Below are 23,659 nucleotides of genomic sequence, written 5' to 3'. Positions count from 1 at the left end.
AGGCTATGTGGGATTGGCAAAAGTGAGGTGGAAAAAGCCTGCATATTATTTCATAAAAATTCACCCATGCTAAGTCAGGAAACCATCTTCAAGCACAGCCTTGTGCATTCCTCCTTGCACATTTGTAACCATTTGAACGCCCATCAGGCTTAATTTAAGATTGAAACAGATGCTGGTTACGCTCGTTAGGATTATAAAAATTCAAGAGATTTGGATTAGTAATAAGTTCTTTGTAAGAGGTGATGTGAAAACTGGCACAGAAACCCTACCAACCAAGGGAGTATTGCTGGCATCTGTCGGGTAGTAGTCACCACTTGATTGGTATTGTACCTGGAATGGATGATGTAACTGTTCCTGTAATCTTTTCAGAACTTTTTAGTACTTTGGCATTTATTCTTAAATATATTTATGAACATACTGTCCAGACAGAAGGACAGCAGTGCCAATAAATAAGATCTACCTCTATGTTTCAACATTTTCGTTGTGGGGTAGAGGTAAGGGCTGTTCCTGACATGGACATCTCTGACCATGTCAGGGTAGCTATGATTTTCTCCATATAGGGGCCAAGTTCAAGTGTCAACCATAGTGCTATAGCAATTCCATCAGCAAAAGTTATTTAAGCCAAATTAGCTGTGTCTTCTCTGAGGCCAAGAGCTGGACATGGCCGTGTGTCTCTTCTGACTGGAAACGGCATGTTTCAGTGTCAAACCAGAGGTCCCTGGGAGGTAGATGAAGCTGATTACTTCCCTGTCAGATAGAGGAGAAAGAAAAACATCAAACCCATAGCAAGCTCCCTGTGGTTAAATATCACTGTTAACTGACTTTCCATGGGCCTTGGATGGGGCTGTGTCTTCTCATTGCTGGTGCTAACCATAAACGCACAACAGCTAGCTCTCTAGAGAAATAAAACTATAGCTCATAAGCCTATATTCAAACAGGTTAATGTGTATAGACAATATTGTTCATATCAGAATTTTCTAGAGATCAAAATATTTTACATCATGAACCAGACCCAAAACCAAGTTAAAAAGCCATTAAAGTTCTTTAGCTGAAAATGCAACTATCATTAAGAAGTGGTATCTTCTTCAACATAACTGTTTTGTGCATGTTTTTGTTCAGAATTAGATTTGCCAACTTGTCTGAAAAGGCACTTTACTTCCACAAGCAGTGAAAAAACTGGCACAGGTCAATGAGAAGAAAACAGATCTTCCTCAAGCTCATTCAGCTAAATGGAAGGAGGCCAAGGTGTATCTGTTTCAACGAGGACAGTAGGTTTGGACAGTTGCTAAGGAGACCATAGTCTTAACGATACATGAACATGAAAGTTTCAACTATTTAATCTCATTGGAGTCCGTAGAGTTGGCTGTGGATGTCAGGATGGAACTATATAGTTGTACTTAGCTTGTTTGATCTCGAAATCACACATAGACAATAAATACAGGATCCCACACTGCCATTTTCAGTGTCACTTTCCAAAGAAGAACTGCATTTTAACAAGGTTTAAACTGCAGTTTGAATGTTTTCACAAGTGTTTTACAATGTTGCCACTTTGCCTTTGGGAATTAGTTAAGATGTGCCTTGCAGAGCATGGAATCATAGGACAAGGCAGTAAACCCTGTAATAAACACTTGTCCATGCTACAACCAAGCTGTTCTCAGCAGTGTTTAAAATAACCACGTTTGTGACTACATGTCATAACAGAGAAGGGACACAGCCTGAAATTATTTTTTAAAAGTTGTACCTTTAATTATTCATTATTCATTATTCATAGCATAGTTTACAAAATGTAATAGGAAAAGAAACTAAAAAAACCCCCAGGATTTCTTTTATTAACAAACCTGAAGTGTTGAGTATAGGCATTAAGTACTCCATTCCATGTTAGAGGAATATGACTAGCTTGTTTTAACAATAATTAGTTAAAAGCGGTGTAAAAGCAGCCCTCTAATTAATAGAAATGCTTCCCTGCAATTTGTAACAGTAGATAGACTGGAGAAAAAGGGTAACTTTCATTGAGCAGAGTGAAAGTTACCAACACTCCATTGCTTTTGATCTGTAGTGACGTGCTTTTGGTAGGACATCAGCCTATTGATTCAGTAGTAGTCATATTTCCAGACAGGTATTTATCTTTCCCTGTTTTTTATCCTCACTATTTGTATTGCTGTCCTGGATGTTATTATTGTTGTAAATCTATTTTTGTTCCCATGCATCATTATAATCACCAGGTATATAAATGGCTTTGCTCTTCCAGCCTGTCTGCTATCTGGAAAAATTCAGAAGTCCAGACCAGTGACTTGGTGCTGGCAGGTGAACACTGCATAGCTGAGTCACCTCAATATATCAGTGTGATGTTTATTGAGCTCAAACAACAAACAGTGGGAAGACTGTGGCTTCAGGCTTGGGACTTAAAGTTCACCACACATTACATTTAGACAACACTCAGAGCCTCATAATTAAGAGATTTCTGTCAAACTAAGGGGAAGAGGAATCTCAAAAAGATCAATTGCCTCTGAAAGAAAACATAGTAGTAGCTGCAAGAAGGAAACAATCTGGCATTCTACCATGCTGTTACAGCTGTCTCTTAGAAATTAATCTCTCTTTAAATTGTAAGAGCTGATGATCCAAACTATCCTGAGAAAACTTTGAAAATGGAGGCTTAAAGAAAACTGTTAATCTGCAGGCAGTGTGGTGGCACAGGTAGCAGCAAAGCATGTTTCAGATTTGGCCAAAGTAGGAGAAAACCCTCTGCAGACATTTCCCCATCCTTTTTCCCTCATATAACTCAGAAATCCCAAGGAAAAGATTTCATGCCAACATATACTGAAGGATGAAAAAAGGTATTTAGCTATTAATGTTGTCAAAAGATAACTTATGCCTAAGTGGTTATCTTTGTTTTAACTGTGTGACTTGTTTTTTATTGTAAGTGGGTTTGCCTCATTTTTTTTATGGCTTATTTTGTAAATCTGAGGCAGATAAAAGGTGCTAATATTCCAAAAGGAAAACCTCACTTGTAAAACTGTGTCCAGAGAAGGAAATATGGAGCTTGTCCTATTAAAAAGTTGATTTTGATTATAAGATCCTAAGGTTTCAATGAAGCATCCGGAAAATTAAGAGACGCAAAAGGTGTATAGAGTTACCAGCCATAAAAAACAAAACAAACCACCAAACATTTTCTCCAAATTCAAAGGGAAGAAGGCCATATATTCTTTGCTGCTCAGGCTTGCCTACTTAGGGAATTAAGTCAGCTTGTGAATCTGAAGAGTGATAGTTCCCTGTGTGGACACCCTTAGCATGCACATACTGTTGTCTTCTCTAGTCCCCTTTCAAAGTGGATTCACACCATGTAATTCATCTGGATTTGTGATTTTTTCAGGTTTATAAGCAACCTGTATCAGGTAGGACCAGACTGCTACCTTTTAGACGGATATAGTTCAGAGTAAGCCCCTTCACTCCTGTATGGGGACAACCTAACTGCTGCACTGTAAATTTACATCCCAGCCTGCTTCATAGTCACTCCAACCTACAGCAAACAACCATGAGCATATGGAGTGCTGGAGAGCTTGGTACTGAGAAATGGCAATTTCATTTAGCCATTCCTGCCCTGGCCATTTTTGGCCTTGCATTTCTTCCTAACTTGATCTCTGTGACATCAGGAGGCCTTCTGCAATGATTCAGATCCTTCAAGCACTTAGAAACCCTTAAGGTCTTCTAAAAAAACCATTTGTAAACCAGACAATTTGATAAGAAGGAGTTCACTGTTTCCAGAATCAACATTTCCAGTTAATGCCAGTACTCCAAAAGAGAAAGAGACAGCACATATTTTACCGAAAGCTACGGAAACTGGAACTGAAACAAGACGAGCTTTAGCCAGTAAGATTTTCTGGCTAACAGGTGTTTCTTTTTTGTCTCTGCTAATTTGCTTGCTACTCTGTAATTGAAGGTCACTGGTTAAGGAAAGCAGTCCTGTTAGCTCATGAGGAGCAGCTGCAATTTCACTGCTTTCAGTCTGACTTCATTGTGTATATTTGGGCAGTATTAACATGGCACCAATTTTCACTCCTTCTGCTTTTCCATATACACAAGGCTGTCAGGCCAGAAATGATGCCACACTCAGCCTTCAATGAATTTTGCATTGACATCTGAGGGTTTTTTGCTACATGCTCTGAATTCAAATCTCAGACACTGGGTTCATTCAACTGTGAATCAGCTATTGGTTTGTGCAGCTTGATGGACAGCCTGTATAATTTACATCCAAATGCTTTCACCACCTGGGGATTTCTAGGCTTTCCCCTTTCAACCAGTAAAGTATTTAAAGGCAGTTGTCATCTGTGAGAAGAAGCTGGCTTCTTGTCACAGGACCTTTGCTGCTTCTTGTGACAGTAAACATCTACAGTACAGCAGGGGCTTTCAATGCTGAAGAGTCTGAAACACAGGTGAGATAACAGACTGGAACCTCGAGTGTAGACTTTGCTGAGGCTGGGCAGAAGAACCACTATGAGAGAGTAGAGTCTTCTAAGGAAATCAACCAAAATAAGAATATTTGGTATAAAAGCAGTATCTTTCAGCTGCAAATATTAAACAATCTGTATGACAGTTCTATTAGTTATACAGATAACATTACAAATACAGTAATTTCAGACACACAGCTTTTCTCCTTAGTTATACAAAGTTTCTGACCTTGCCTTCTGTCATATCACTATGATGCTCCTTCAGATTTCTCTAACATCCTTTCCTTTTCCCACCGCATTGAGCAAAACCATCTTGTCCACACCTTTGAGAGTGATATGGTCCTTTCCCTTACTAATTATCTGCATGTTTCTTTTTATCCAGCTTCTGTTTCCTTTCCCATGCCATTGAGGACAGCCCCAGCTTGTCCATTTCCCCTCAACCATGTCTATGTCTTCATCAGCACTGTCCTCTGTTCATAGGTCACTCTTCTTGAATGAAGTTTGAAGACTCTTTACTTGCTAGTCTATCCACCCTCTCTGGGAGCAATGAGTGTCTGATGGGCAGGCCATAAGTGTATGTATTTTATGTGTAATATATAGAATCATAGAGTCATAGAATATGATGAGTTGGAAGGGGTTCATCAGGATCATTAAGTCCAAATCCTGGCCCTACACAGGACATCCCAAGAATCATACCATGTGCCTGAGAGTATTGTCCAAATGCTTCTTGAACTCTATCAGGCTTGATGCTGTGACCACTTCCTTGGGGAGCCTCTTCCAGTGCCCAACCACAGTCTGGATGAAAACTTTTTCCTGATATCCAACCTAAACCTTCCCCGACACTATACATATTATAAAAATAGAATGTACTTCTCTGCTTTCTACTTGCTGTACTTTTAAAAACATTTTGAAATTTTGTAGGGAAGTATGCTACCTTTCTCAGACTTTGTGCAGCACTACCCACAAAAAAACCCATTTACAACTATACACAGAAATAACCACAATAAAGTAACAAAATCAGTAATGAACACCCCATGTTTTCTCCTCAAAATGTATATCAGAATTTATTCAAAATTCCTTGTACAATGTCAGCTCTGCATCTTCTGGCTTCTAAGGAAGTGAGTACAGTGGTGCAAGCCAAGAAGAAAAGGAGGAACCTTTGTGAAGTTATACTGAAGGAATATGCAATTTGTGGATGATGGCAAAAGTCACTGAGAAAGCTTGCCAAGGTCCTGCAGAAATAGCACATGCTCATGTGCTAAATGCTCTGAAGCACTTTTTAGGTACTGTTGCTTGTGGCCAGACTTCAGACATAATAGAGCTTTTGTCCTTTTCTTGACAGAGAAGGTCGAAAACCAAAAACAGGAGGGGGAAGAAGATGGAAGGAATTTCAGCCTCCTCAGGAGATGCATTCCAGCTGGTGTGGACCGTACTACATCCTCCCTGGATTCTACAGTGCATTCCTTTGTTTCCTCTGACCAGACATTTTCTTTTGTTTAGTCCATCAGTACCCTCCAAAGTATGTTGTACTTCCTTGGCAATGTGGAATACATTGTACAGTCCTTGTCTCCCAGCAATGAAGTTTCCCTAGATTTAGGATTTTTATCACATGCTGCTCCTTACTCACTGTGTTAAAAGAACTATTAATTATTATTATTAATTTCTCTTATTCAGCACTGGGAAGTGAGCTAAATTAAGCTTTGGTGGAAGCCAAACTAACTGTCGACTTCATGCATATTTATTCTTCATCACCATGCACACAGCAGGGTGGCACCCTGAGAGAACAGCAAAGATTCCAGCACTTCACCCAGCAGGGACCAGGGCTTTTAAAGAGATTTCCCAGTCAGTGATTATTGTCCACAAGGGAATGCTGTTGACTTAAAGATTTTGCATCTACCATACTGTGCCTCAGTTAGCACTGTGGGTTTGCTGTATTTCATGCAATGTGAGTTTTAAACATTGGACATTTGACTTCTCTGACTGTACGTGTGTTTGCAAGATACACTTCTTCCCTGAATCTGTCTTTATTCACCTCTCTAAAAATGTATAAATTTCCATCTCAGCTTTATTCTAACTTGTCTGCTCACAGTGTTTGGGGGATTTTGCTTGTGAGGCTTACCCTCAACTTTCTAGCTTTTGCACTTTTTTTTTTTTAATGGAGATCTCCATACACTTCCATATTTCTAGAGATACAAGGATTTTTCTAGCCTGCTCTCAGAGTAGGCAATACAGCTTTGTACTGTGAGACAAGTTTGCACATTACCATGCTCCTTTTCAATCGGGACGCAAAATAACACTACTAGGACAAATATTACAGAAGAAGCCTAGAGTCAGTGGTGATGGGCCATGAACCAGGGTTGTTTTAGTGAACAAGAATTTAAAGGCTCCTCCCAAGCTATAGTAAGCAGCTGGTTTTTTTTTTAGCAGGAGTAAAGCAGAACTTTCTTGATAAAGCCATGTACTTCAGGTGATCATGCTCTCTTGATCTTTCCGGAAATTTTTCAGTAAATCTTCCTGCAGCTGTGAGTTCAACTCGAGGAGAGAGAAGAATGGTTCTTTGGCTAGGTCTGCTCTTGGATGGCTTAGGACTAGAGAGTCTTGAAAAGTGGAAAATGAAAAGAGAGGAAATGAACATTCACCCTTTTAAAAAGGATTAACGCAGAAGAGATGACTATGCTTTTTCCTCTGTAAAAAAATTGATTGCAAACAAGAATGAATAATAATGAACAATAATAATAATTTCAAAGTGCCCTTTGAGTTAAAGAATTTAGTGCTGCTGCTTTAAATTGTTGATGCTGACTGCACAAGGAAAGCCAACAGTGTTCTAATTTGTTGTGAGAACTTCTCTCTAAAATGTAAAAGCCTTTCTTATCAGACAAAGCCTTTCCCTTCTCTGCTTCTGCCATCTTTTTTTCATATTGCTATAAAAAGACCAGCAGTAAATGCCAATGAAAATGAAGGAAATGTGGAAATACACAGAAACTTCTGCTCTGCTTTTTTTTTCCCTTTGAGTTCTTTTAAATAATTTTGATCTGCATCCAGAGCAGTTTATGGAGGCAGAAAACAGTGCATGTGGAACAGCAGGCAAGAATGTGGAGTGAATACTAATGCACTCAAACACCCTCCCCCAAGCTCTCTAAGCCTGAAAAATCCTTCTGCAGCATAACTAGCAGTTCCTGTAGAGCTTCCTTATATCCTCATGGAGGAAAGTCCTTTAGCATTTAATAGAAAATTATTATTTTTTCATGCACTTTCTGAGCTGTTAGAACTTAATACAAAATTATATCCTTGCTATATAGTAGCTTAGAAAAAAACCCTCTGCAGACTATCATGAATAAATTTCAAAATGTTTTTAAGAGAGATTTTTCAGGATAATAATACTTTTTTATAGGACCTACCTGAATACCTCTTGTTAAATAAAATGTGATGTCTTCACAACAGTAGAATCTTGAACCATAAAATAGATTTTACAGATAAATTTACCAGGACAAATTTCGACTCTTTAGTGCAAGAGGAGAAAAAGGACACCTGTAAAAACCAGAAGAAAATGGAAAAAGTAAAAAATTGACCTTTTTCCTGAAAAATAAAAAACAGTTCTGGGAGCCTAAACACTGAAATTATTTAAGCCTTTTTGGCACAAAATGCCACAAAAGGCCTTTTTTATCTTCTACTTTCAGAGGCCTAATTACAATCTGACATATAACTCAGAGATGCCAGCTGAAGTCAGTGAGGGGCACAGGACAGAGTCTGGGGCTAGTTTGGTAGCAGGACTTTTTTTTTTTTTTCACTAAACCATTAATTTCATGAAAGGGACCATGTGATGTCTGGTCTGCAATAGCAGAAGACTGCAATCAGTGACATTCTCTTTTCTGCTTCCTCTACCTCACATTTCTCATAAATTAGGGGTTCATCTTTCCTCCTTTTCTGCCTATAAAATGACTTTACATGTTCCGAGTGGAAATACCCAGAGGGACAGATGTAAAATTTCAGCATAAGTGTGCATTGGATGCATCTCTTCCAGAGCCTCTCTTCCAAGCAAATCTGAGGACAAATCAGCTGCTGTTCCAGCTCACATGCACAGTTTGAAGTTGCAAAGAGATGAAAACCATCACAATTCCATAAAGATAGCAAATCTACTATCTCTAAACCTCACATGGGTTGTTTGCAAAAATTTACTTTCCCTGGGCCATTTCTCTACAAAAGGACAGAGTGGCCCAGTGTAAGGCTCTTGAAAGACCTGACTTCAGTTCTCTGCTGAGGCATCACCTTACCCATGCGCTCCCAGCAAAGCATCTACACTGGTCTCCAAGTTATTTTGGCTCTGCAAGAAGAGATGGGATCTGACAATCTTGCAAAATGGAGCCTGTAATTTATTTTTTGCCATGTGTTTTTTATTCTGTTTGGGTAAAACCCCATAAAGTGGTATTGCTAACAGATTAATACCTCAAACTGGGATGCAGTTGGATTCTGCAGTAAGAAGAGCTATATGATTACCTTAGGTAGGTAAACAAGAAGTGGTGTTGACAGGCCTTGGCATTTAGCATGCGGACTGTGACAATGGAAAGATTTATTCAAAACTACTGCATCAATTAGAGTTTGTATTTTATTTCACTGCAATATGCTTCTTGGTGTTTTGATTTCTAGCTTATTTAGCAAAGTAAGCTCCCTGTTGAATACATCAGCTGACTATTAAAATGAGTGAAAATCCATGGCCTTCCACAACAGCACTGCACAGAAAAAAGCAAATTAAATTGAGACATAGATGAGAAGGGCGAAGGAGATTCATTAGCCACTCTGGCAACTGCAAAAGCCAGACAGTGATGGTTATCTCTCCATTTCCCTTCTCCCTGCCACCCGGTTGTAGGAGCTGACTCAACATGATGGGGAGAAAGCAGAACCCAGATCAAGGATCTCTTTAATGGAATCTCATTGCCCCACAGTGAAAACCTGTTTTTTTCCCCTCCCATTATCTCTGTCTTCATGTAGCCTCATTACCTTTCCTTCATTTCACCCCTCCCTCCTCAACTCTACTTCTTCTTCTATCAAAAAAGGAGGAGGCCCAAAGCTATGATGTTTCCTGCTGCTATTACCGTATGCACTTTCCTCGCATGTTGTGACATTTCTTTTGGGGCCTGTCTTGACTGTTTGCATTTCATACTTCCATGTTTTATATTACTCACAAAGTGGCTGTGACCTCTTGAATGTTTTCTGAATAAGTAAGATTTAGATATGGTAAAGCATAGGCAGTGGCACCACACCAATGAAGAGCAGAGTGGTAGGCACTATTTTAGAGATCAAATCAAAACTCAGGTGTGTGAGGGCTCCTCCCTCACCCTTTCTCTGCTCAAGCAAATGTCCCACCAGTGGCACTTGGAATTGTTGCATCTGTCTTCAGTTGGACTCTGGGGAGACAGAAAACAACAGAATAGTTAAGGGGTATAAATCTTGCTCAGCAGCTGAGGGCAAGTCGAGCATGAGCCAACCAAAACACAACTGGTATGCAAATACAACTGTAAGTCAATCACCTTATCCCCATAACTAGCAGACAGTCCAGGACTTGTTGAGCTCTACTGCATGGTAGGGTTCCATGTCAGAATCTCCCCTTGAGTGGGGAGACACCTGTCATGGTTACTCCTCGAGGCTAAGAGCATTCTTATCACATCAGATATTCAGTAGGTGAATTGGGAATAGGAGCACTGAAACTTGGAAGTCTTAGCAAAGTGATAAAAAGAATTGCTTGTACATATATGATCCTTTAGATATAAACTGTTGATAAAGTCTGGGCCTGAGCCTGAATACAGCTGCAGCTAAAACTCCTCTCTGAGAAGGAGTTTAGAATGCAAGGGGGTCCCTTCTGAACCTCATGACTTGACGACAGGGTCTCCTGACATCCCTCTATGCAGTACATACCTTGCCAATGAATCTTGTTAAGCCACTCTCACATCTGCCATTGAACTTTGTTATCTCGCTGTCCTATATCAATAAAATGTACTGTTGCTTTTCTCTTGTGAGTGAAGTGCATGACTCCAACCACAACAAGGTGAGGCTCGAACCATATAAGGGTCCCCCCATACTCCAGCTAGAGTTGTTACGGCAAGGCCTCGTTCCTGAGATGTGCAAGTACATGTCCAACTCCAAGTGTGTCAGTAGCCCACTACTTTGAATAGGATTACTCACACTATGAAGTACCTTCCTGAACTGGAGCTTCAGTATTGAGTTGAATAGCAGAGAAAAAAGCTTTTGAGACCCATTGAAAAAGTGCTAATTCAAACCCCATGTAAAATGTAGGCTAGTCTGAACAGCTACATTATTTCTCTAAAAAAATAGACAGTCATCTTGGCAAAGCTCACTTGTTATTGAATTCATTTTTATATGGCAAGTTATGGGAAATTTAATAGTACCTCACATTAATTTTTTTTATGGAAGCTATGTGAAAATATTTCAAGTTATTAAATGCTAACACCCTTTAGTAGTCTTCAAAACTTAACTAGAAAATCAACATTTTTCTTTATTTTGGTCCTATTTAAAAATCACACATAGACACAGCTTCTTTCCCTCTGAAAAAATGGGAAACCTTTTCAAGTAATGCATATCAATGAAAGAAAATGCAAGTAGATATAGATCAAATAACATCTATATGAAAGTAGATATAGATCAAATAACATTTTTGTTTCATTTACTGCCAACCCTTGTGGATGTCCTTTGCTTTCTCAAACATTGCATGATTGCCTGGGGCAATCTTCATGAATCATTTACATTTGCCTACCATTGCATTTGGCCCAATGACTTTTCCGTGAAACCACAGTTTGTGGTACCTCCTAAGGGTATTCACGGTGAAAACTTTGTGCATAATTTTAGGGGTGTTGTAATGACTGAAATACAGTAAGAGACAAACATGAATTTCTCTCACAGCAGGATATGAAGTAAACAAATAAGAAAATACAATTTCATCATAAACCCGTTGGGGTTGGAGTTGGGTCATCATGTCAAGCAGTATAAAAAGAATAGCTCGGTCTCCATGTTCATTAAATTCTACTCTCTGCTGAAATTGCAAGCAAGAATGCTAATTAGCAATTGCCACTCTATATTGGACTAGCACTGGGAGATGTCTTAAATATTCATCTCACTAAAAAATAAGTAGCTTCTTGTCACCTAACTTATTTTTGAAGAAAATATTTAGAAGTAAACAATTCTGCTTCCCTTTTTCAAAACCTCACTCTCCATCTTAAGCTATTCTAATTTTGCAAAAAATGCACAGTTAATTCTTTCAAAAACCCCAATCACTTATTGCTACAATACTGTATTGATGTTGCTCAAAGGATCACATCACAGCCGTAACATTTTGCACTGAAACTGTTGGCTAGATTAATTGTATTGGCCACATTAATGGATTCCAGAGTTGAGGAGATCATTTTGCTTAGCAAACCTGACTGCTTGTGCAGTACAGATGATGCAAATGCTCTGAGCTGACTTCAAGAAAATCACAGGATCATAGTTTGTGTTGGAAAGGACCTTTAAAGGTCATCTAGTCTCACCCCTGCTTGGGGAAATCACAGAATCTTGGAATAGTTAGGGTTGGAAGGGACCTCTGCAGATCACCTAGTCCAATTCTGCCAAGGCAGGGTTAACTAGAGCAGGTGACACAGCAACTCATCCAGGTGGATTTTGAATGTCTCCAGAGAGGGAGACTCCATAACCTGCCTGGGCAGCCTGTTTCAGTGCTCTGCCACCCTCAAGGTTAAGAAGTTCTCCCTTGCATTGAGGTGGAAATTCTTGTGTTTTAGTTTATGACCATTGCTCCTCATCCATTTTGATTGTAAGATCCCTCACTGAAACATTAAGGTTTCACTGAATAATTACAGACAGCATTAAAATATGTTGGGCTTATCCTGTCTTTGTACACAGAGCATCAGCTTCTCTTTTATGCCATGCAGTTCACAAAATATTACTCTGTTACCTCAGTATTGAACCCAGCAGCTTTTGTCCTCTTTTCCCAAAGGGACACTGAGTCTGAATTCAAAGACACAAAGAAGTGGAAAACACACCAGTATTCTTGGTATTTTGTTCCAATGGTTAACCGCCACCAAAATAATTTCCTGACTGCTTATTTTTGGTATCTTCTGATTTAAATTATGTAGACAATTCTTCCTGATGTCATTTTGAACAACTGAAGCCCCAGTCCAACACCTGTTTAAATCAAGGGAAACATTCATATTGATTACAAAGAATATTGAACCAAGCTCTGAATTATATATAACACTTCTCTGTGGTTTATGAGATGAATGTTAAAGAAAGCATCTCTTTATTTTCCACCAGAAAGAGAATATGAATGATAGAGAGAATGCTGCCCTCTCATGGTTTTATGGATGAAAATGATCTCATAATATACTAAAAATACAAAAAGTATATTTTTAGGCTGCTATATGCTGATCTCTTCTCTTTTATGTATTCCACTGAAAGCCATACTTGTAACAGGTACCACTCCTGCCACAATAAATGTGATTAAAACACTGAAAACATAGCCCATTAATGTCAGACATGGAAGTAATGAAGCATGAGGGGAAAGCGTGATGCAAGATGCAAGTTTAGTGTCTCCGTTTTCCAACCAGCTTTGTGAGCTCATCCATTCTTCAGATGAACTGTTCTACACAACATACTTCCCCCGCTGGAGAAGTCCTGAGTGCCACTGAGCAGGAGGTACAGAAAGAACTTTTCTAGTTTAAGTGCAAGTCAGTTCCAAATTCCTGGAACATTTTTCTCCTCCAAATGAGTAATCTCCTGACCATGCATAAAGGAACAGAAATAGGTACAAACTGACTGAGAGCAAATCAAGCTTCCTACACATCCTTGGTAGCTGTTGAGCAGTATGGAACATATCCAGCATTCCCAGTGCATGCAAGGCCCAGGGCAGCTACTGAACTAACCCCAAGATCAGAGCTGCTGTTGATCTTCTGTGCCCTCCATGCACATTCTCTGCCAGTTGATAATGACCTTTTTCTGTCTTCATGATCAGTTGAAATTTCACAATGAAAAACATAGCATTAAACAAGAAGACCCCATGTGATGATCTCCCTAGAAAAGTACTCCTGCAGGCTACGCAGAGCAGCTTTGTATTTTTTTGTAAGAACTGGATATAATACTGCATAACCTCAGACCAAGAGCTCAGTCATGTCTCACATTCTGTGGAGTCCTTCATGTGCAAAACCATGAAAGAAACCACATGAAGATATGTAGACCATTGAAATCTTCAAGTAAACATTACCCACATTGATCTATCACTTGCTTACTAGGAATAACCAAATTCCATTTTGACTAACTGCTAAACTATGTTACACTGGAAAAAATTGCATAAAATAATTAGTCATATTTAAACAAACTGTAGGCCAGAACAGACCATTAGGTCATGTAGCCTTGTGTCCTGCATAACACAAATTTCACCTAATTACTGCCAGTAAGTTATATTCCGTTATAATAAAATCCTCCAAGACAGTGTGAAAATTTTAAAAAAGATAATTTCTCTCCTTTGGCAGATTGTGAAGGTTAAATCTCTGTCATTCATAAGTGTTTGCATGTTTTCCCTTCACTTCTCACTGAAAGACATCTGTCTTTCAGTCATCATTTTGTAGCCTTATTGACATCTTAATTTTACAGAGGGATCACCCAAACAGTTGTTACTCAAAGGATTTTTTTTTAATGGACACTTTCTAAAAAAAACATAATGGTTTTGTCTCCACAATGCTATTTTTTAATAGTTTTGGGTATAGTCATGACAGTATAATGTTAAATAAGCTTCTATTCCCATATAGGATGGTAAACTCATGAAGTTATTGCACTGAAGGGGGAACTTCACACTTAACACACTGGAAATTATATGGCTTACCCATTTTCTCAAAATTGGACTGGGATATTTTGGTTTGGCCATACTAAAGCTAAAAAATTACTTGGATACCAAATGTGACTATTCAATAAATTTCAAATTACTTTATTTTGGGTCAGGTTATAACACTGTAATAGGGTGAATGGCAGCAGAGTAATTCTGGTTTCCAGTTGGTCTCTGGGATGAAAACCTCTCATGTCTATCACAGTCAACCAGATACATCCCTCTGTGCACATACTGGATTTTACTTCTCTTGAGTGTCCTGGAGAAAGTGAAAGTCCAGGCCTGCCTCTGTCTCTGGCTGGTGCCAATGTTGCATGTCATGCTAAGCAATTTTAAAATGTCAGAATAAAGGTAGAATAAAAATATGCTGTATATATTTTTTTACTCCTCTATTTCTCTGTAAGAGCTTTCTGGTCTTCAAGAGCTCACACAGAGAATCATATCCAAAAGATCACTTGAACATGTCCCTCTGTCCCTTCCCAAGGCAATTGCATCGGAAACCAAACCAAACCAAACCAAACCAACCAAACAAACAAAAAACAAAACAAAACAAAAAAACTAAAACCAAAACCAAACCAAACCAAACCAAACAAAAAACCCCCCCAAAAAACCAAACCAAACCAAACAAAAAAAAACAAAAACAAAAACAAACAAAAAAACCCAAAAACAAAACCAAAAAAAAAACAAAACCCAGGACAAGAAAAGCTTATGAAAATTAATACTGTTGTATAGACCAAAAGAGGGTAAATATCTGCTTGGTACATGTCTACACAAGAAGATTCAGACAGGCTGAGCTAGCATACCTCTTTAATTCCTCTCAAAAGACTCAAGTGGATTAAGTGTCTGGGAAATTTACCAGATGAGGCCCACTTTAGGGACTATCACAAACCTCAAATTTCCATTCCACTGAGATCTGATGGTGGCAAACAGAAAGAGATGCACTTGTAGAAAATTCACAGATCCAAAGGGAAATCCACAGATCTGCATCCTCTCTGATCCGTATGCTGGTGTAAGAGGCTTATGACTTATTCAGATACACATCTTGCTTACAAGGCTATCCTGTTACCCATGTACTCTGGGCTGAAATGGTAAATGTTTCCCTAATAGAAGGTTACACTGAAATACTATCAGTTTGCATTTCTTATACTACTTTGAAAATGCATATAAGCAAGTTAAATAATGTTCGTCAAAAACTACCCTGGCATTTTGATTCACTCAGTCTGCTGGTAAATCTTCTTTCTTCCTGTCCACAGCTATGCTAAATAAAGCATGGCACATTTTACATATTTGGGATTGGAAAGAATTCAATTCTTTACATCATACATCTTCAGAATCTTAACCAGAAACATACCTTGCCAAATACGTATATTTATGCCAGTGTCTAAACCTAACATTACAGAAAACAGCTTCAGAAGAACATGCAATCCTAGAAAACAATGTGTAAGCTCTGTAGCCTGAAGCTTTGGAGAAGTGGCTTATGGACAATATTGTAGACTCCAACTTCCAGTGTTATGTGTAGCCAGGCATGACTGCTAATACCATAACTCAAGCTGATAAGGAGAATAAATGATGTTGCTCCAGAATGTATTTTCAGTCAGTATTGTCATGGGCCAATAAAGTTTTGGGTCTGTTGCTCTAGAGGACACAGAGCTATCCCTGATGGGTACATGTCATAGAGCCATCCACCACTGTATATGAACAAAAGCTCTGAGATAAAAGGAATGAAGAATGGCATTTAATAGTAGTCATCTTTGGGTCCACTGAGCCCCAGTTTTCCCTCACTCTTGAGCATGGCCAAGTGCCAGAGAGAACCACAGAATTACAGAATCATTTAGAGTGGAAAAGACCTCCAAGATCATCGAGTCCAACCTTTGACTGATAACCACCTTGTCAACTAAACCACAGCACTAAGTGCCACATCCACTCATTTCTTGAACATCTCCAGGGATGGTGAGTTCACAACCCCCCCAGGCAGTTCATTCCAATGCTTAACAACCCTTTCCACAAAGAAATTCTTTCTGATTCAGGTGCTCTTACTGTATTTCAGAATTGCTGCATCTCCCTGTGGAAATCTGTTTACTGTAATAGCTGTACAGCTAAAACAGCTCCAGAGCTACAAAACAGAGACTTACCTTTTGCTTTATACTCGCTTTGTATTAGCTGTGCCTTGGGGTTGTTTATTTACCCATACTTCATCCTGCCTTATTAGTATGAATAAAGGAGCTGATGACTACAGAGATTACAAGGGTTTTATTTAGAATCCCCCAAGGGTAATTTTGAGCATTTTTATAGCTATTTATCCACCCTAAACCAGAAAGCAAATGGACAAATGAAAGAGGGAGGAATGAAGATTATGCAAAACAAAAACTGAAAGAACTGGGATGACTTAGTCTGAAGAAAGGGACAAGACTTTTAAAACAGCAGCAGCAAAATTAGCCATTGTATACCCACACTGAGCACAGAAGAGGAAGAAATCAAGTTAAAAAACAGCAAGAGAGCTGTAGGTTGAACCCCGGACAAATACTTTCAGCTTGGAAGACAATTAAATACTGGAAGAGGCTGTGTGAAGAAGCTATGTCTTCAGTGTCACTAGGGTTGTATGAGAAGAGGTTACAAAAACCTTTGTCAGCTACAGTTAATTCTATCTGGAGACAGCAGAAGGTCTCCAGTGGTTTCTCAGGGTCCTTTCTAGGGAACAGCTGCTGTCCTGAATAAATTCTTCAACTTCTTCTCCCCATCAACTGACACTGAAATCACAAGAGCTGTAATAGTTATGAAAATCTCAGGAAAGAACCAGGTTTAGGGACAGGCTTTTCATGTACACCTGGAGACTTTAGGCCTGTTATACTCAGTGCCACCACATCGGGAGAGAGGGTTAGCAGAGGCGGAGGGATGAAGCTGTGTGGTTAGGGGACATTTGCTATTGGGTGTTTACACCAGCAGACAGGAAACCAAATTAACAAACTCTTGGCAGAGTTACCAGGTAAGAGTTTTTTATTTTTCTTTTGTATAGTCATATTGCTGTTTTCTACCACTAAGCCTCTGTGCCTTTTCCTCTGAATGCAGTTCCAGCAGTCTCCTATAAATTCTTGGACTTGGTGGCAACATGTGTTGTGTATTGGGGGCACATCAGGAGGGCACACAGTCTGCAGGAAGGCTTGAGCTGGGGATGTTGGTTGCAAAAGAAGATCCACCCAGGAGCTATTTAAACCTGTCCCTTGTTTTTGCCAGTAACACCAGGAAGAAGGCTTACAAACAGAAAATCCCTTTCTCCTAAAACTGACTGGAGGCCTTTTTAGGGAAACAGAGAAAAAAAATATATCTCCTAGTAGAGCTTCTTTTCCTGACTCCATGATGGTCCTTACCTACCAGTTCTAAGAATAAGCAAGTAGGAGCAGAACAGGTTTGAAATACTTGATTAGATATGGGGGAAGTAGCAAAGTTCAGATTTTCAAGGAGCTTAAAATGCAGGACTGAGTGTGGGATCTATTCAGTACAAGAAAGCGGGAAGGGTGTTCATGCTGACCAGGTGAGGAAGCACAGGGGAATACACTTGTGGGCTCTTATTGCCATAAAATTAATGTGCTTAAATCCTAAGATCAGCTTTGCAATGGCAGGGGAGCATGTTCTAATGGACCCTTTGTTCAGGGGAGGCTGTGAGAGGCTGAGGGAAATCCAGATGCACATCTGGAACAACAATCTTTTGCTTGGCTACACCATTCCCTTCTTGGGAATCAGGAAGCACGTTCAAGGATGGCTGAGGCTCTTACATACATCACAGTACTTTTATCTAAGCAGGCATGTCCTCTGCATGGGCATGTCCTATGGGCACTATCAGATACTAAGTTTCCCAGAAGTCATGTAGCATCAGTCATTCTTAGTACTTAGTGAATTTTCCTAGTGGGTCTTTTGATCCATTTTGGGCACTTTAAAGTAAGATTCAGCATTTGTTCCAGTCTGACATCCCTTCCTACCATTTCTAGGATTTATCTCATGTGTGCTGCAGATATGCTGTAGGCTCTGCTCCAAATCATGTTTCAAGGGTCGTTTGTTTTAGTCATTTCTGTGTTAGTCTGTACCTACCTGTACCTACCTTGTTCAGGCACTTGCTCTCCCAACACAAGTGACTCACTGTGCCTAGACACTGTCTTCTTCACCCCTTCTCTCCTGGGTGAACTCACTGGCCCCAAATCGTTTAATCTTCCCATTTTGCTGTATCATAGCAGCTGCCTCTTCCAGTGAAACTAAAGCCACTGGCAACTAGACCTTCATTTGTGAGAGAATCACCAAGAACAGTCCATCTGTTTCTTGATCTTTTGAGGCTGTTTCTTCCAGTCAGAGGCAGAAGATAGAAGGAAATGTGTTCTTCAGTCACAGGAAATTCAGGGGGCAGACTTGAGCAGAGGGTAAATAACTCTGTGAGGAAAACAATAAAATATGAAATAATGAAATAAAATAAAATACATTGAAATAAATAAGATGGTCATTGTCAGAATCTGAGTGGCATTTATGAATGCGCAGGAAAATACTACCATCCATGCAGTCTCAATGTTTTGTAAGAGCAGTAAAGCTAACGTGGATTCAGTCCAATCTCTAAAATTCTGACACAGCATGTTATTGCTAATTCTTGAAGATTAAAGCAGCCTCTGGCTCTCCCTCAGTGGCCCAATATGTATTGTAGGCTGCCAGAAAATAAACAAGCTGTATTAATTGCCCTCTGTCTTGGTGTTTCTTCCAAGAATGGTTGGCACTATTTCTGTAGCCATTGCAAGTTCTTGCCAATGGCCACAACTACGAAGTGGATGGGTAATTGTGGCCCCTTTTTTTTGGTTTCCTACATTCACCACAGGTATATCACACCACAGTGAATTTGCTATTAAAGATGTTGAGACTGCATCATATCAAATGTTTCTCTTCAGGCATTCATTATCTACTAGAAAAGTATTGAACAAAGTATCCCAAGGTTAAACTTTCCCAGTAACTGGTGGGGATTTAAATTCATTAAACAGTGGAATTTACACTGGAACTGCAACACTGTTTTCCTTTCATGGGCAAAGTTTTGATGGATGACAGGGTTTTCCAGTAAAGAAACTGAATGGACCTTCAATCATTTCAGTTGAAGACTCTCTTAATTGTGAATCAACTACTTAGAACTGCATTCCATGGAACTATGGAACTGAAGAGATAAATAAACACAAACATGCATTCCACTCTATTTTAAGAGGTTTGGTTTTTCCCTGTTTGTTTTTTTTTAGCCAGTGCAGATAGTATCTCAGATTCAAATTTGCAGCTTTCCCGGTGTTCTCCATGTTCTCTATAATACCTCCCTTACATGAAAACCCTAATGAGGTCTTAAATTCAGACTTTTTAATGATTCTTCTCTTTCCAATACTCAGGAAAAATAACACATTGCCAAAGTTCCTTCAATATTTGTATGTTAGAGGCAACATCTGGTGTGTGAGATCATTGCACACACCCAGGCTTTTAACTTTGAGACAATTCTTGTAACTTAAAATAAAGACAGTATGTTTTGCACATTTTTATGTTGTTTCCAGGCCCAACACTCTTTGGTTAGTACTTTATATATGTTTTCTCTGTTCTTTGGATAAAACAGCAAGAGGATGCATCAGGTGGTGTGGAATATTGACATAATTTTTCTGGTGACAGAAGAAGGGAAGCTTGTGAATGAGATCTGAGAAATGAGGTGAGTAAAAGGAAAGAACACAGATCAGAGTACTAAATCTGCATTGCATTTTATTTAAAATTTAAGGAAGAAAAAAGAAACTGCTGAGATATGTAAGCTGCTAATCATTGCTGACTACAGCACGTGCAAACACATAAACTCACTGCTTTGCATTAGATTAAAGAAGAGGTATTGCATTTCTCCAGTGTAATCGATAAGCTGAGTAAATAACTGTTCAGTATGCCCAAGAAGCTAGTGTTCAGTAGGTTGTGTGAGAACAAACAGCATTACGCTATTATATTCCACTTATGAGACAGCAGTATACTCTGGGAAATAGTGAATCAGGCCCTGTCCCTGGGAATTTCCGCCTGACAATATTTAATAGCTGCCTTAGAGGGTCAATACGGGACAAGAGATCTGATCAGTTCATTTCCTGGTCCTTAGGTGCTGCCTTTGGCTGTGCTAGTTTCTTTACCACTGGTCATTACCACTGGAACTTGGATTAAAGCTGAGGGAATTTCTGGAATTTAGTGTTCAAGAGTTACGTACACACTTTCTTTGCTTTTTGGTAGTATGTCTTTTTCCTGATTCATGGGTTGAGACCAGTCATCAAAGTAGAGACAAGGGAAAAAGAAGGGTGTCATTCCAGCCTGAGCAGGAGCTGCTCCCTCACACAAACACAGCAAACACATACACAGTGTCTAGCAGGAAAATTTCTGGTTTAAAAAGTAAAGCCTTTGAATGAAACACAAATCCCTTGCAGCAAAAGTGGGAAGAATTTTTTGTGTCCAGCACAGGAAATACTTCATGCGTTTTTCCTTAGTGGAAGCAGTACAAAGAATAATTCATACTGAATTGAAGTTTTGTGGTGTCTCAACTTTGTTTAAAACTCTTTGGAGAGTCCAACTCTACACTGTCTGGTAAAAAAATCTATTTTTTCAATCATTTAGCTGACACAGTGTGGTCTCCTTTGAAGGATGCAGAGCAGCCAGAGCAGTCAAAGAGCAATTGCCTTTAATACAAGAACAGGTTTGCTTCTTTCTTGAAAGATCTCCTCCCTTTTTCATTAAAATACAGAACATTCTTACTCACTTAGATGAACTCTGGTCCTCACAAGTCCTGTAAATAGTTTTCTGTTTTAGTAGCAATTAAAATCCTAAAATGCAATTAAATGATGAGAAAAACTGCATTTAATCCATACCTGTGGCTGGATGAGAACCTCCAGTTGTTACTTCTGCTCACAAGAACTGTTACCTTGCCAGAGCTCAGTATTCAGAAGCCATTCTCCTGCCCAGGGCTGTTTGGGATTCATACAAAAGGAAACTGCAGCCATAAACTGCTTGATTCATTGAGTGTGCTCACAACACAAGGGGAGTGCACTGACACCTGCAGCCACAGCCACCTTCATTTAAAAATGGTGGGAAGAGGCAACCTGCACAGTAACCCTGAGGTTATGGTACTTGCTCAAGTAGGAGAGCTGGCATATGGACCTTTTAGGGTGACAGAGCCCAAGGCCATGGGTCTTGCTTCACAGGAGAGAGCCTAACCATGAGGTTAGTGGCACTCTGAGTGAGTAGTACAGTATTCCTTCTTGTTGAGATCGGGACACCGTAATTTGAATTTGAGATCCATGAGTCCAGAGAGACAGCAATGAGGAGACCTATAGTTGGTAGCTCAGCAGTGAGAGAGCTCTGCTTCTGAAGTAGGGATTAGCTTTAAACTATTCAGTATGAAAACATTCAAACTTTTTTTGTCTTTTGACCTTTTACCTCATGAAAGAGAGCAAATCTTCTGGGAGTGCTGCTTCTTTGTAACAGAGACCAAAATGTGCGCTGAGTGGAAATGAAGAGCCATTACAAAGCTTTAAATGAAATATAGTTAGGCTCATAAAATTACTCTTTACCCCCAAACAGTTTCCTTTCCATCTCCTCCCCACAAAAAGACTTACATTTCCCTTTACTTTTGTTGGGGGTACTTATAAAAGTCTTAGTGATGGCTGCAGACCACCTACATGATTTTCCTGCACTGGGTAATTTCAAACAAGCTACAGAACTAAGTCACCATGAAATGTTTAAGAATATAAATATATAAAATTCATGGATGCATTGTTCACTTACCATATAACACAGCCAAGCATTCTTTCCTGTTATTGCCATCTTATTACTGGGAAAATGCCCAGTCCTGCTTATTCTTACAACTCAGCAGGTTCTTTTAAGCCAAAACAGTGTTTCAATGAGAGATGAGCTTACAACTTCACTTTCAAGTTCTTATTAAACGATTTCATATGACCTTGGCAACAAGATATCTGTTAAATAATTTCATATGACTATGATGATCAATGCAGAACCAAGATTTGTAGACAGGGAGTTTGTAAAAATTTCTGGACCTAAGGTTGAAACAAAGAAGCTCATTCTTCCAGGGAAAAAAAAAAAGGGATACTACTTTGCCATCCCTCTGGTTTTGCAATAAACTTTTCCATTTCCACTGTGTTGTTTGTGTCTTCTGCACTGGTAAGGAGTTAAATTCAACAGACAACAACAACAACATCCTGAACATTTCAAGAAATATTTCATTTTGGTTTAAGTCTACTGCAGTAGATAGTATTAAAGTTGAATGGATGAAAACGAGCACAATACGCTGAAGAATCAACTCCTTTGAAAGTAGTGAAGAAACAGAAATTGCCATTAGAAGCACTTTAGCCGCAGGCTGGCAGAAGCATTACAGAGACACACAGAATAAATGGAGAGCTCATTAGAGACTGACTGCAGTGAGCCAAGCAGATAGGTTAGTTGGGTATTTCCACCTCCAGCTCCGGAACTTTAGTCATTCAGGTTACCAGAAGAGTGACTTTTCTGAAGTTGTGTCTATTTTGCTAAAGAATCAGCAAGCCAAGCTAAATTAGCAGATCTTAAGTCCACAAATAAATTCCCATTACATTGGCTCAGCTAATGAACCACTTGATACAAACTGCCTTCCCAAAAAAGTGATACCACATCTGCTGTACAAATTTGACCAGAACAACTGTGACTACTTCATTTGACTTTGCATTAGTAGTTTCTCACTGCGTTTATGCCCACAGACATGCACATATTGCGATTTCCAACAAGAAAGCAGGGACAGAGAAGTTCTTTCTAGTCCTAGGGATGTTTCCAAGAGGGGAATAGTGAGGAACTGTTCTGCACTACCTTGACAAAATTTGGCTTGGGAAATAGCTTACAGGTTTGGGTGATCTATAAGTAAAAAAATTTCCTTCTGGCATCGAGTTTATTTACTTTACTGGTCATTCAGGAAAGGTTATAGGTTAGAATCACTGATTTATTCCTCAGTTAGCTCCTCCTAACAGAAGTTGTTGTTTCTCAGCTTACATATAAAATAAGCTTTCATGGTACAACTGCTGCAGCTTACACTGCTAAGTTTCTCACGACTCAGTGAGGGACTGCAGGGTGTCCAGCAATAGCTCTCCTTCAGCAGTGAGAATAAGAGAAGCCTTGGCACTGAAACATCCATCAAAACAGAATTCAGTGATGACAACATAAAGGGATCCATTATCTGTTTTCCTGTATATATTACAGACCTTGGACCTCTCTGGTTTTCAAGATCAGAGAGACTAAAATATGCGGCAGGATATGAGGTCGTAAGTACTACTCAGAT

The 23,659-nt window shown here is 39.3% G+C and overlaps 1 long non-coding RNA gene across 1 annotated transcript in view; it reads right to left on the bottom strand.

Moving 5' to 3' along the window:
- Window positions 1-1,727: 1,727 nt before the first annotated feature.
- LOC135409949 (uncharacterized) overlaps window positions 1,728-23,659 on the bottom strand; it is an 80,076-nt gene continuing 58,144 nt past the window's right edge. The window contains exons 3-5 of the long non-coding RNA XR_010428452.1: window positions 9,779-9,847; window positions 7,844-7,973; window positions 1,728-7,042 (exon numbers count right to left, since the gene is read on the bottom strand). This is a non-coding gene — a long non-coding RNA (uncharacterized LOC135409949). The remainder of the gene's footprint in view (window positions 7,043-7,843; window positions 7,974-9,778; window positions 9,848-23,659) is intronic.

The sequence above is a fragment of the Pseudopipra pipra genome, chromosome 1 (genome assembly GCF_036250125.1).
Source record: "Pseudopipra pipra isolate bDixPip1 chromosome 1, bDixPip1.hap1, whole genome shotgun sequence".
In the NCBI taxonomy this organism is placed as follows: domain Eukaryota; kingdom Metazoa; phylum Chordata; class Aves; order Passeriformes; family Pipridae; genus Pseudopipra; species Pseudopipra pipra.
The sequence above is the reverse complement of the archived record's forward strand: the minus strand, read 5'-3'. Positions and strand labels throughout refer to the sequence as shown.